General features: G+C 30.2%; 1 pseudogene; it reads left to right on the top strand.

The window, feature by feature from the left end:
- Positions 1 to 5,165: 5,165 nt before the first annotated feature.
- On the top strand, positions 5,166 to 5,854 carry LOC145094707 (basic leucine zipper 43 pseudogene; annotated as a pseudogene).
- Positions 5,855 to 6,002: the final 148 nt, after the last annotated feature.

Below are 6,002 nucleotides of genomic sequence, written 5' to 3'. Positions count from 1 at the left end.
TTACCATTAAGCTTTTCATTCTTGTTTTTATTTTTTTCAAATAAATATATTTGTTTATTCATTTGTTGATATTTCTTTCATTGATTAAATTTGTGTCGTCATTTCAGGATGATCAGAGCTTAAGGAGATGGAAAGAGCAACGACTTAGAGGTATTAATGTCATATAGGTTCAAGGTAATTAATTTTGTGTAAATGCAGATCAATATCTCGTATGATGTCTTAAGGAGATGGAAAGAGCAATGACTTAGAGGTCTTAATGTCATATATTGTTATTATCTTTTAAAAAAATGCAATTACATTGCTACCATGGTTCTAGAAATGTCAGTACACTATTATTATTAATACAAATAAAGTAAATGTAATATATATATATATATATATATATATATATATATATATATATATATATATATATATATATATATATATATATATATATTGTTCTTATTATTTTGAAGGTGTTAGAATTAAATGAACAAGTTCAAGGGCCTAGAGAGATGCAAATAAAAATAAAACGAAGACATACATAACTTAAATAGCAATTGGCGGGTTTTATGAGATAACTTAACATAGGGATGAGCATTTGGACCCGGTAGTACCGATATGAACCGGAAACCGGTAGAACTGGCGGTCCGGTTCAATTCTTAATTTTGGCCGACTTCGGGTCACGGGTCGGGTCTGGTTCGGGCCGGTTCCAACCGGATCGGTTCCTTTGCTCATCCCTAATTTAACAACCACTTAGTAATCGAACAAATGATTTTTAGTTTTTTTTTTTATTATTATTTAAACTAATTTGTTAAACATTTATTAGATTTTATATGTAATTGTATTAGATATTTTAATGTATTAGACAATTTGTATAGTATGTTTATTAATTTAAGTTGTTTAAATTACATGATGTTAATTGATCAATATTTGAGATATAAATGATTTTAAGTTGTTCAAAAATAATAATGATAAACAAAACAGTGTGATTAAATGTCAATAATAGCCACCATTTAATCTATTACATGTCACTAAGGTGCTATTTGTTTTTTTGAAGTGAAAATGCCTAAAATATGTGAATCACCTCTACAACCTTCTGTAGCAGAAGAGATGGGTCAAACGGCTGCAACATGTAACAAAAAGTATGTTTTTTAACGTCTGCAGACTGCTGCAATAGGTTAAAGTAAGGTGTGAAGAGGTTTGAAGCAGATGGTCTAGTGTTGCGTCACACAACACACGCACGACAGTTTTTACGTTAGAAGTTTTCTGAAAAATTAATAGCTGCGAATGTCCAAGTGTTGCGCAGCGCAACAATAAGTTGTTTGAACTGGTTTTTTTTAGAAAAAAACAAACAACACCTAATAGTCAATAACAGTCATAACAAACGAACAAAACGTGTGACTAAAAGTAGTTTATTGTTATAGTTTAATATTTTACATGTCACTAAAATTCAACAATAGACATGACAAATAGAAAAACATTTGACTAATACTAGTTTATGATCATGTTTTAATATATTACGTGCCACTAAAAGTCAACGAGTAGCCATAATAACTGAAAAAACATGTGACTAATACTAGTTTAAGGTTATGTTTTAATATATTATGTGTCACTAAAAGTAGACAATAGTCACGACAAATAAAAAACATATGACTAATACTAGTTTATGGTGATGTTTTAATATATTAAGTGTCATTACAAGTCAGAAATAGTCATGAAACAAAACAACTTGTGAGGAAAAATAATTTATGGTGACGGTTATCAGAAAATGATTTAAAAAACTAAAAAAAAAATAGTACCCTATGGTGATTGTTTTTATATATAGTAACTGTTTTTATAAGTTATAATCACTACAATTAAACCTCACCATAACTTATCTACTGAATGAAAACTAAACCCGTCATAAAATGTCTATATTGACAAGTTTTTTGTGTGGCCAAAGACCAGTTTTGTAGTAGTAAAAGTAAATTTACATGATTATATCACTCATTGATAATATTTCAATTAAGCTAAGTAAAATAAAAAAATCTCCTAAGCTAATAAACTACAAAATGTCATATTGTAATGGCATTTATTTCAAATAACAAACATATGCAAATATTTTTACAACATATGGGTGTAAATCCTAGTTAAATTTAACATAAGTGTACACCTATTTTTATTTCTTTACATAAGATTTCAGGAGATTTGTTACGGATGATATGAAATTAATTATCTAAACTAATTATATAACCTTGAACAATCATATAATATTTAACAGATAGGTAAACATGTTACCCACAACCGTAGCATCTACTGTTGTTTTTCTTCATCAGCCATCATTAAACAACATCTGCATCATAAAAAACAATCTGCGCCATGAGACACCTTCAGGCGTCGTCACATTCGTTGGTTTTAAATCTAACAATTAGAGAGATAGAGATTGAAAGAGAAAGAGATAAAGAATAGATTTTGCTTTGTAATATTAAATTTAATATTTTTTTCTTAATTTCTTTTAGATATAAAAATGGATTCATACTTTGTAATCTTGATGTGAATAATATTTGATCTCTAATTTTGGTATGGTATTTTTTTGTTTGCTCCTTGGTTTATGATTTTTTTAAGAAACAAATGCAGAATAAGATGCCAACGATAACGATAGGAACAAGATAACCATAGTATCTTGCAGTTAAAAAACTTTTATGAAAAACAATAATTAAAATAGTGACTACACCAATAAGGCAACACTTGGCAACAGGGGCAACAATAATAACCACGATTTTTGAGCGATAGTGGCGACGCTAATAGCATGGACATATCGCCCCTATTGTTGTCGCCGTGATTTCTAATTATTATTTTTTAATAAAAGTTTTTGACCGAAAGATACTATAATCATCATGTTCATCAATAGCCGCGACACATATAGCGGTGATTTATAAGGACTTTAGCGGCGACAAATATTGCCCATATTGCCTTTATTTATTGTAATGTTATTATAATATCAAATCATAATAATATGTCAATTTTTGTACAGACAAAGGAAGTATCCTAAGAGATCACTAGTGTTGAAAGATGAGGGTGCATATCTTTGATTTGGTTAAAAAATAACCATTAAATTCAGATTTCAAAACATGACAAAATACTAGTCATTATCACCAAGTTTTTTACACACTAACAAGATTAATCCTATCTTAGGTTAACTTTCACCTTCTATATTTAGTCTTTATGGAAATCATTATAACTATAAAAAAAGTCAACAAAATAGTCACATTGTCAACTACATGATCATCATCATCAAATGGATCATTTTTTTTTCATTTGTCGTTCATGTAGAGAGACAAATAGGGAGGGGAAGATGAGGTAATACATTTTCCATTTAGCTTATAAAATAGTTTTTACCAACCGTTATTACTTTTTCAGCTTGTTTATCAGCCGAACTTATGATTGTCGTGTGGAAATCGTGTGCTTCAAGTGGGGTGCACAAATGGGATTAAAAGTAATGACATCCACAAGAAAATTCAAGTAGCCTTTCATCATACACTAATATGAGGCCATAAGCACCTGAGACTATATATAAAAACTTTTACTATTTAATTGATGGGCCAGGGTGCTCACTTCACCCATGCGCACACATTAGTAGACCCCATGATGTAAGATTATAAAATTTATATACATCTTTCTAAAAAGATTGCCACCTCTTTAGAGAATCCAAGTTCTAGATTAGTTAAGGCAAATGTTAAAAATTTCATAAAAAGAAACTATCTTTTTATACTTCTAGCACTACCACTTATGGTGGGGTGTAAATTGAATTGTGATAAAATTTATGGGGTTGGGGTTAAATCAGGTACCCTCCTTGTGGGACGTGGTCCGTAACTTAAGGGAACTGTTCTTATCATTTCAATATTACTTTCCAATGATACCCTTTGTCTTGAACACTTGTGGAAGACTGAAAGTTATCAATGGCATCAAGGGTATAATGGGTAACACAAAGAGTTAAAGTTATCTCAAATCATTTATTTCAGACCTTTTACAATCCACACATTCCCTCTACTGTGTTTTAAGTTAAAACAACTGACATTGTCAATGGTAAAATGGTAATTTAACTGAAACACATGAGTAGAGCAATTAGAGGAAAAAATGGAACATGGCAAGAACACGACAAGAAAGAGTAGTCTTATTCTGTCTTATGATATTTTTCACTACTTAATTAACCTAATCAAGTATGGTTTAGTCCATTGAAGTTGATTTTCATACCCATGACTATAGTTATTCATTAATGATTATTTACAAATACCAATTTAGTATTACTTTTTTTGTTAACAACTTTTACTATGTCCATTGAATTTGTCATTGATTACAGCCTAACTGCATCACAACAGACAGTGATTCCTAAATATGCAGTAAAAAATTATATATATTTTTAGTATAGAATATTTTGGTAGCAAAGTGGTCTTAAATATCCTTTCTTTTTTTAAGCATTCAAATCCTATCCACAATAAAAATACTACCCTCAACATTGGCCAAAAGAAAATGTCTGGCGAAAATCATGCTATTGTTGACCATTTCATCACCATAAAGGGACACATACCTTGAAAAATATCAAAAGTGTATGAATTACATGAAGCTAGTACATTACAATGGTGGATTCATAAAGTATTTTAAATAATGTCACATTGTAAATAAATTAGAACAAACAGCACTTTTTGAGAGAAAACATTAATGGCACTGAATTTTTTTTAATAAAAAAAAAAAGAAACTTAAATTTTTAAGCTTTTTTGTGGTGCCTATATTAAATTTTGAAGTTTTAATATATATATATATATATATATATATATATATATATATATATATATATATATATATATATATATAAAGTTTGTGTCGCTTTTAGTTATATAGAGGTCTCAAGTTCAAGTCTCATATATATATATATCTTTTTTAACATTACACTGACACTCCGACACTCTAGTTTATCTACCACATGTTGACCATGAGACGATTAGTGGGGCACCTAGAAGTGGTGTAATGCGATATACGTATACCCTTTTTTAACAGTATATCATCAAGAACTACCCTACTATCGACAATCAAGGTGCCATATGCGACTACTAGCTATGACATGGTAATGGTGGGACCCACACAACCTTTTCAAATACTATAAAAAGTCCTTACCTCATCTTCTACTTCACCTTGTAAAAACATCCAACTTACCAAAATTTGTATTATAAAATATTATAAACAAACATGCAACCCGGTGAGAATTCCCACTACCTTTATATTCCAAACCCTAATCCAGACACAACAAACTTAACCATGAATCTCCAAAACTCACCAATTCTTCAATTCAACATCAACACACCCTCAAACCCCTTCTACAATCATCACATACACCCTCAATATCAAGAAATTAGCCCTTATTTTTCTGATGAAGCAGATGATCAACAACAGATAAACCTCATCAATGAAAGGAAGCAAAGGAGAATGATATCTAATAGAGAGTCAGCACGTAGGTCCCGCATGCGAAAACAGAAGCATTTAGATGAACTTTGGTCGCAGGTGATTTGGCTTCGTGATGAAAATCATCAACTTGTTGACAAATTGAATAAATTCTCAGGGACACATGATCAGGTTTTACAAGAGAATGCTCAGCTTAAAGAGGAAGCTTCCGAACTTCGTGAAATGGTCAACAAGTTGCAGCTTAATGGAACTTACCCTAGTTTGATAGACCTAGATGATATTAATAGCAACGTCCTTTACCTTAGAAATGAATCTTTAAACCCTTCTATCTCAAGTTCTTCTGAGTTTTTCTAGACATGTTTTTTCTTTTTTCTTTATTGATGATGTTTAGGTCAATTACTATATGTATTCTATGAGTTCTAAGAGGAATTAAGTAGCTGAATAAATCTTTATTTTTTTAACATAGCATATGATATCCAATATATAAAAAACTAGGAAAATGTATATTAGTTTCTTTCTTCAATTGAGAACCCACCCAACATGAAAAGAAGTAAAAGATATATGCTAAACAAGAAAAAGAT

This window comes from Lactuca serriola, chromosome 3 (assembly GCF_051521515.1).
Source record: "Lactuca serriola cultivar US96UC23 chromosome 3, Lser_US96UC23_V15, whole genome shotgun sequence".
Taxonomy (NCBI): domain Eukaryota; kingdom Viridiplantae; phylum Streptophyta; class Magnoliopsida; order Asterales; family Asteraceae; genus Lactuca; species Lactuca serriola.
This window is presented reverse-complemented; position numbering and strand designations above follow the sequence as displayed.